Source organism: Mauremys reevesii, linkage group 14 (genome assembly GCF_016161935.1).
Source record: "Mauremys reevesii isolate NIE-2019 linkage group 14, ASM1616193v1, whole genome shotgun sequence".
NCBI lineage: Eukaryota > Metazoa > Chordata > Testudines > Geoemydidae > Mauremys > Mauremys reevesii.
The window spans coordinates 23,258,008-23,267,106 of NC_052636.1; the positions used below are offsets into that span (position 1 = coordinate 23,258,008).

The 9,099-nt window shown below is 50.7% G+C and overlaps 1 long non-coding RNA gene across 1 annotated transcript; it reads right to left on the minus strand.

Moving 5' to 3' along the window:
- Positions 1-1,885: 1,885 nt before the first annotated feature.
- Positions 1,886-3,610, minus strand: LOC120381884. The gene is made up of 3 exons (XR_005588173.1): positions 3,557-3,610; positions 2,633-2,725; positions 1,886-1,939 (listed from the first exon to the last, which is right to left on the minus strand). It is a non-coding gene; the product is annotated as an uncharacterized LOC120381884 (long non-coding RNA).
- Positions 3,611-9,099: the final 5,489 nt, after the last annotated feature.

The window sequence follows — 9,099 nt, forward strand, 5'->3', positions numbered from 1 at the left end:
TTTAGCATCTAAACTAAAGGTTTAAACGAAAGAAAGACAGAAAGAAGTTAAATGGGAACGCAGTCAGATACATTCCAAAATGGATATATCAGGTTCTTAGCAGTATTGGTGAGTTGCTGGCTTGAAAGTCTGTCTGGAACACATCCATAGCTTGGATGGGTCATTCAGTCCTTTGTTCCAGGGTTCAGTTTGTAGAGAAGTTGCTCCAGAGGTAGGAAGGGGGATTGAAGCTGCATGGAGATGATGCAGCTGCCCTTTATATTCCTTTTGCCATGTGGCCTGTACTTCCTGTGTCCCAAACACAAGATTCACAGCACATGGCATGGAAAAACCTTGGAGTTCTCAGTAGACAGGCATACCCCGGCATGTCTTGCTGACTCAATAGGTGTATCCCCTTGGTCCTTTCCATGGGCTCATTGTACAGCTGATGATCGTCAATGGGCCATCAAACAGGCTAGGCAGTGTTGATCCCAATATGTCTGGGGGTGTCACCCAGAAACACTGCACAAGTCTGGAAATACAGATATACCCTACATATCTATAACTCACAATACAAAGGTGATACAAACATAGAAATAATATTATCATACTTGGCAAATCATAACATTTTTACTGACACCTTACATGGCATATCTAGCATGATTCATTGCAATTTTATCAGATAATATTATTATTTTATTATTAATACCAAAGTGTGTCACAATTCCATACAGTGTCACACTTGGTAAAACAGTGAATTCCCAGGACCAGTTCCCCAGGGCCTTGAAGATGCCGAAGACTATGATTATAAGGGATTGAAATACCCACATATCTGCTGGGAACACACACACAGACACTGTGTCAGTCTATACCTCTGTGTTCACTCTTCTAGAAAATTATGATCAATTTTGTACACAGTATGGCTTGTGAGGTATCATTTGAAAATGCATAATCTACTGAATATTATCCTCCTGTTAAAATGTGTAGTAACACTGTATGTAAAGTTATGAGATTTTACAGTATGAGATTACTGAAAATGTTACAATTCTGGGGAACACCCACAGACCAGTTCCTCAGAGACAGCAAGGCAAACAGCTGGTCAAACATCCATTCTCCTATAGGGGGAAGGTGTGAAGAAGACATTTACATTCCATCACAGGGACCTCTTGAAGCTGTTGTGGAAAACAACCACATGATTGATTTTGAATCAGCTCAGCCTGAGGCTCTTTTCTTAGTTAAAAGTGCGCAGGGGGGGACAGCTATTGGAATACTGTCCCCTGATCTAAAAATCACACAAGCCTTTTAAAGCTTAAAACCCCAAACAACGACACATACGTTGCACGTTAATTACCTTATTTGGAATATATTGCAAAATATTATGCAAGCAATGTTGGAAATAATTAAGAAAGGGATAGATACGACAGAATATATCATATATCATATTTGTAAAAACAGCAAATAAATCCATGATAGACCCACATCTTGAATACTGTATGAAGATGTTGTCGCCCCATCTCAAAAAAAGATATATTGGAATTGGAAAAGGTTCAGAAAAGGGCAACAAAAATGATTAGGGGTATGGAACAGTTATGCCAGACCTAACCCCCCGTTTCACTTGAGCAAACAGGAGCTATTTGACACTGTGCGATACTGCTCCTGTGCTCTGTTCCCAAAGTGTTCTGCAGCAGGGGAGGGTCTCTGGCAGTGTGTGTGTGTCACTGGCATATTGGGGTGATGCTGAAATAGGACAGAGTAGAGGTGGCATCATGGGGCTGGCATGAACCTTTTCTCTTCATTTCCCCTTCCAAGAACCGAGGGGACAGGAACCCTTACCCAGCGAGGTCACAGTCTCACAGTTCTCCTGCATGACATCCCAGTACAGGGCTCTCTGAGTGGGGTCCAGCAGAGCCCACTCTCCCCTGGTGAAATGCACAGCCACCTCCTCGAAGGTCACCGGCCCCTGAAAGAGCAAGAGTCCAGCACTCAGGACCTCTTTCCCCACTCACAACCCCACTATTTGTGGCAGAGAGGAGCCAATCAAATGGAAGCTCTGGGTGGATCCCACTCAACAGAGTCCCACCCTGACCCCGCTCAGAGTATCCAGCAAATACCAGGGTGAGGGGACGAAGCGAGAGCCCATTGTCTCTCCCAGCAGATCCATCACAGACCTACTAGCCACTGACCGATACAGGAGTTGGAGCCCCTAGCAGGGTCCAGGGAGAGCTCCCTGGTAGGAAGCCCAATAGCCTCCTCCTTGTGAAAAGCGGGATATGAAGGGAGAGGCAGCTCCAATAAGCCTGACTCATGGGTGCCCCCTTCATATCTCACAGCAGCCACTGGTTAGTGAGGTCAGGCTCCAGCACTGGGAGTCTGATCAGTTTGACTAGCTCCATGTAGGTGGGCTATTTTCTTTCTTCACAAATTAGGACATTTCCACCTCCGAACTTCCTGGGTCTGTACCTAGAATCTAGGCCACTTATTAAATAACTCCCAGCAGGTTTGCCACACCCTGGCCTCCTCCTTTCTCCACCCTGTGCATTTCCTGCCCCGCTCCAACCTCCAGACCAGACTGTGCAAACCTTCCCATCTCCAGTGTATTTGCTGTCCCTCTCCTCCAGCAGGAACCCACCAGCAACCCCCTGATAATCTCTACCTGAGTTGGCTCCACTGCAGCCATTTCTCTTCCCTGTCCCACGCCAGGCTGGGATGCGCTGGAGCAAAACAAAGACATCATTCTGCAGCCTGTCTGGGGGAGAAGGGCAGTTGTGGGTGTTTCAGAACCGGTTTTAGTTAATTTCACATCAGAATCCCCCAGGCCCTTTCCCTGCACACAGACACCCTAGATCCTGCCATGCTGGGAAATGCTGAATCTGTTTATTACAATGTAGACCTGGCCCCTCCTGCCATGCTAAGCCCAGACACATTTTTAACCTCCCTTCTCCCTCCCCTCACCCCACCGGCCAGAGAACCCCCACCAGATCTTCATTGCCAGGTTGGGAATCCCAAAGTGTTTTCCCCCTCCCCCCAAGAGACCCCAAAAGCCAGAGACCCCTCAAAAGAGACCCCCACTGGGAACTCAGTCCCTCACTGCCTGCCTAGGACCCCCTCCGCCCCTGCCCTCCAGCAGGATCTGCCCTGCCCTTTGCCTGGCACCCCCTCCTCCCCCCTGCGGGATCCCCTGGTGCTTTACAGGGGCACCCCCTGGCCTAGCGCCGGGGATTCTCCCACACACACTCTGTGCACTGGGCACGGCAGCGATCCCAGGAGTCTGCGGGGGAAGCCCAGACAGAGCCCCTGGCACAGCACCAGGCTCCCTCTAACCCCCTGTCCCGCCTCCCCAAGAGACGCCCACCCCGGCTGTTCTGCAGCCACCAGGCCCCCAGCGATACCCACCTCCAGGACCCACAGCCTCAGGGCTGGGCACATCACAGCCACCCCCTGAAACCCCAAATCTCCAGAACCCACCAACCTCACTAGGGTACCCCCTGCCCATCCACCCAGAGGCCTCCCCCACCACAATCCCCCTTCAGCTGCTATCTCCCCCCACAGCCCCACCCCCACACAGCAACACTGTTACCTCACAGTGCCTGAGAAGTGGATAGAAAGTGACCACCGCCCCCTGCTGGCCAGTCACACAGGCAGAGGGAGCCCTGGGGGATGCCTCTTGAACTGGAGTATGGAAGGCCTGGAGGGACAAAATAGATAAGAAATGTCCATGGCCTGTCACTACCAAATAATGGCCACCATGGATCCACCCCAGAGGTGGCTGCATCTTAGCACTGCGGGAAGCAACCCCTCACCAAGGCCATTTGCCATGGGGTTTGGGATACTTCTCAACTCATACTGCACTCAGAGTGACCTCCTCATCCCGTGCCAGCTGGAGAAAAGGGTCCAGCCAACTCTTCTGTAACTGGTTGGGAACCACTGACCCCCCCAAACAGGGGGAGGCCTCTGGCTTTGATGTGTATTAAATATCTGGCTGGTCTCTTTCTTTGGCAAACATTTTAACAGAGGTAAAGGAGGGACCAAATGATTCACAAAGGAGTCGGGAAAGATGATCTCTGGGCAATTTCACCCCCTGCAACCTCCAGGATGGAGAAGAACTCAGGGCAACAGGTTCCCTCGAAGGAAGAAGTTGCTGGGATTTAGAAACACGGGGAACAGCCCCAAACCCGAGAGGATTTTTAACTGACATTTGATAATGACACAGAAAGAGGCAAAACCTGAGCTTTGAGAGCAACGTTCAGAAATGAAAGAGTTCCCAATCTGAGAGATTTGGGATCCATTTTGCAAATTATAGAGAGGAAAGTGGAAAATCAGAGGGATTTTATATCAGTTGTTGATAGGAGGTAAAATCTGAGTGTTTCACATCAATATTTGATAAATGAATAAAGAGGAAATGGGCAACATTTGCAAACATTTAATATCCAGGTTCAAGAATCTGAGAAAAGGTGTAAATCTGAACTTTTCTTAGTATTTTATAATTAGAGAGACAGGGGAAAAATCTCAGGGCATATTCAATTAGAAAGACAACTAGAGAGCAGTGGTGCAAATGTTTAGGGTATTTTATATGAATCTTTGAGATTTGCAAAGCAAATGTGTCACAAACTGCGTATTTGATAACATGAGAGAAAACCACCAAGATCTGAGGGGATTTTATATTGCTGTTAACGAACTAGTGGAAAAGGGGGACTGTTGGACTGGATTTTATACGACTGTCCAATACATAAACACAAAGTAATGGTTCCCCCCACCCCCACCATTGCCATGGGCAGCAGGGAGCCCTTTGAGGAGCTGATTAAAAGGGCAAGGGAGGGGGAGCTGGAAGGTCCCTGGATAAAAGAAGGGGGCAGCAGTGGGGGATGGGCGGGTGACTGGCAACTGATGGTTGGGGGCAACTGTGCTGGTAGTTAGGGGGCAACAACTGGGATTGGGAAACGGGGGTCTGGGCAGTCCCCATGGGGGACACGTGCGCCTCCCTTCCCTGCCCTGGCAGAGACCCGGCATCTCATAGAAGATCAGGGCTGGAAGGGACCTCAGGAGGTGTCTAGTCCAACCCCCTGCTCAAAGCAGGGCCAATCCCCAACTAAATCCCCAAATGGCCCCCGCAAGGAGTCAGCTCCCAGCCCTGGGTTTAGCAGGCCAGTGCTCCAACCACTGAGCCATCCCACCCCCACTCCAGGGGCAGCCATGTGCTGGGGAATGACTCAGGGCAACAATTTCCCACCTAAACAAGGACAAATCGCTGCAGATAAAATGGGTGGGAAAATGCCCCTCACTAGAGAAGATTTTAAACTGACGTTTGAGACTCATGGGGAGAAGGGGGGAAATCGGGGGTGGGAGAGCTGATCAGTGGCGGGGAGGGGGGGGAAATCGCCCCAGATTTTATAGCCCGTGTGAGACACTGAGCGAGAAAAGGGGCAGAACTAGAGAGAATTTGTATCGGGGGCGAGAGGCAAGTGGCACAAACAGGGACAGGATCCAATTAACCCCCCTCCCCCCTTCGCCCGCCCGGGAATTTCCTGGCTGCCCAGAGACAGTTCAAACCCCCGCCCCACTGACCTTCCTCCCTACAACTCCAGCTTCTCCTCTCCTGCCTGACACCCCCATCTCCCCACATCACAGGGGATCCCCGCCAGGCCCCAGTCTCTGCCCCCCAAATCCCACTGGGGCTGAGGCAGCTCTGAGGCTTCTCCCAGGTTCCCCGGGGCAGAGTCACTTTCCTGCCCAGCCCCAGTGCCCCCCCCGGGGTCTCTCACTCCCCGGGGGCTCCGTGGGAGGCTGGACACCAGGGATGCAGGACGGCAGGAATGGGGGTGACAGGCCTCCTGTTCCTCAGTCTCACGGCGGGACCCAGGGGGCTCGTCGCTCTCCGGCTCGGGAGCGCTGGGAAGACCCGACCGTGGAGGGGCCGTCGCTGGGGGTGGGGGGCGGCCCCGCGCAGGCGCTGAACACGTCCTTATATCACTTCTGTGGCGGGAAAAGTGCTGAGGAGATGGAACGCTGAGGGCTGGTTTTGGCGGGAAAAACCGGTTTGGACTGGTTTGAGCCTGTCCCCTGATGGTAAACAAGTCCCCTCTCAGAGATGGAGTCCAGGGGTCAATAGTTCATATGCTCCAGATTGGATCTTATTTTAAAGCCAGTGATTTACTTCATAAACACCTTATTAACCAACTAATGGAACATATTGAACAGTTTATACTTCTCACACCTAACAATGAGATCAAAAAAAGAACACAGACAAACCTTGTCAGTAACGGCTAATGTCCCAACGGGGAAGCACGTGCGCTTGTTGCAGGGCTGCTGCTCAGGGACAGGAACCTCCTGGCACCCCAGCCTCCAAAATCACTCAGGCTGCACTTTCTGCATGACTAGGTGCTGGCTGAGGGGGGCGTGGGAATTGGTGGCCTCTGCTGCAGGTGATGGGAATCTCAGGTATTTAAAGCCATGGCCTAGAGGAGGGAAGTGCCTAACTCCAGAGTCTGCAGCTGCCTAGGGCCAGGGCTGAGGTTTTAGAGTCCCTAGTGCTGCCGTTGCAAGGTTCAAGCAGGCTCAGCCCTGCCATTGCCACCCCTCCTGCGGCTAGTAGCTGCAGCTGGCTAAGGCTGGCCTCTGGGAACTGGCCCCATGGCCGTAGCCAGAGAAGCTACAAGTGGCTCTGTGACTACTGTGGCCATTAAGCTAGAGCAGCTAAAGACACTGGAGTTCACCTCAAGGAACAGAGGTCACCAGTAGGACAGGAATGTCAAGGGGAACAGGGAAGGAGGGAGCAGGTCAGGCTGGCAGAGGGAGCTTCCAGCTGGGTGGGAGCATGTCCAAAGTAGAAAGGAAACAAGGGTGGGGAGAGGTGGTGGTGACCAGGTAGCAGACTAGCATGTAGATGGGAGCAGAGGGAGAGAGGCTGGTGGCTTCAGATTCCCAAGGGCTAAGTCCTGACTTTGGGGAGATGGTGTTTGCAGGTGGCTGGCTCACATGGCAGGATGGGGGCTGAGGGAGGGATCTGTCAGAACTGATCAGGTGTCTGCTGGCTTTAGCACTGAGCTGAGACTAGGACCACATGCCGTGACTGGTGACATGGGGGGTACTGGAGACATGGCTAGAGAAGGTCTGAATGAGGAAGGAGATAAATCTGTGGGGAGTTTCCTTGATCACTATGAAAGTTCTGCTCACTGTGGACACTGGTAAACCCACATGGGTGTACAGCTCAATAAGAAAACCCAGGGGCTGAGGGACCTGTGTATGGCAATGCGTACAGTCATGGAGAGGTGTGTGATCAAAATGAAAAATGTCTCTGAGGTTCAGTAGCGGGTATGCTATGGCACCAATGGCACTGCCCCACCAGGCCCACACTCGGAGTCCACAGTGACTACATACGGCCTACAAATATGTTTGGTACCAGGACCCACAGAAGGTTAATCCGGCGCTGATTGCCTGAGCACTATTTCAGCCCCACATTTTTGGGTGGACCTCCCACAGTGGGAGCTGCAGAGCCCTCCCCCGCAACACACACACACACACACACACACACATATCCCTCCTGGTGTTGGGAGGGGAACAGGAGAAAGAACAAAATAAGCAAGAGAAGAAGAGAAAGGAGGGAGGGATGGATGGAGGAAAAGGTGAAACAAAAAGGACAAACCCCAATGTCTCCAGTGATTCTAAGGGACAAAATCCCAGGTGCGCAATAAAATTCTGCCTCCTTAAGCTTGTGTTTTCCATGCCTAGAATTCAACTGTCACCACATGGCTCAGACTGAACAGGTTTTACACCTCCAGGAGGCTCTTACCTTCTAAACAGGGATGGCTCTTTTCTAGTAAAATCACTAAAAGGGAAGGAGAAAACTCGAAAGAGGTTCCTCCTGGTGCTCACATCCGTGAACCCGAATACTCTCTCAGTCCTCAAAGAGAGACCTGGAGAAGGAGACTTGCTGGAGCAAAGCCACAGGGGTCTCTGAGGTTTCCCTGGCCCCTCGCCCCTGTCCTGCCTGGCTGATGTCAGCATCTCTCTGTGAGGTCACCACCTCCCCACCACCTTTGACCAATAGTCTGAGGTCCTGCCAAAGGCCTTTGTGATGTCATTGCCACACCCCTCCCTTGCTGTGCCAATGTCCTACCCCTGGCCAGGCATTTTGCAGGTTTGAGCTACTCCCTGGGGATCACCCCACTCAAGGAGCGTTCGTTCTAGGCAGCAAGCCGGCTAGACAGGGAAACATCAGACGCTGCTCCCAATGCTACACTCAGTTTTTCAGAAATTAGTCGACTTTATGGCCAGAAGAGACCATTAGAGCATCTAATCTGACCCCCTGCATATCACAGGCCTCCTGTAGGACACCATAGCTACTTTTGGGGCAAACACATTCCAGAAAGGCATCTGGTCTTCATGAAATGACATCAAGAGATGGAGAATCCATCACTTTCCTTGGTAACTTGTTGCTGTGGTGAATCATCCTCAGTGTTGAATATTTGTGCCTTTGTTGTAATATGAATTTGTCTCTTTTCACCTTCCAGCCATTGGGTCTTGTTGTGCCTTTCTCTGCTCGATTAAAGAGCCCTTTAATACCCAATCCTTTCTCTCCATTAAGGCACTTCAGCACTTCAATGAAGTCACCTTTCAATCTTCTTTTGATAAGCTAAATAGGTTGAGCTCTTTCAATAGCTCACTAGAAGGCATTTTTCTCCAGCCCTCAGAATATCTGGTGGCTCTTTGCTGCCCCAGCTCCAATTTCATTGATGCCGTGTCACCTCCTATGACATTATTGACATAATTTGTAACTGTATAGATCACCGTTGCGACCAGTGTTCTATATTCGCAGCCAATATTGTAGAAAGGCTGTTGTGTAAGGGGTCTATGGAGCGGTTCTGACTGACTGATTATAATTATGCTATCTCTAACTGTGTATCATTTTTGTAGTTGATGTTATGAATATTGGCTCTATGCTGCCTGTATTTCAAACTTGTGCTCTGCTTCCAGGGAACACCCCAGCCAGACAAGTTGGTGTCAGTTCTGCCTAGCCTGCTTGATGGCCCATTACAGACCATCAGCTATACAATAGACCCACTGAAAAAAGGCAGATACGCCTTGTGACTCAGCAAGCTATGCAAGGACCTGCCTATGGACAGA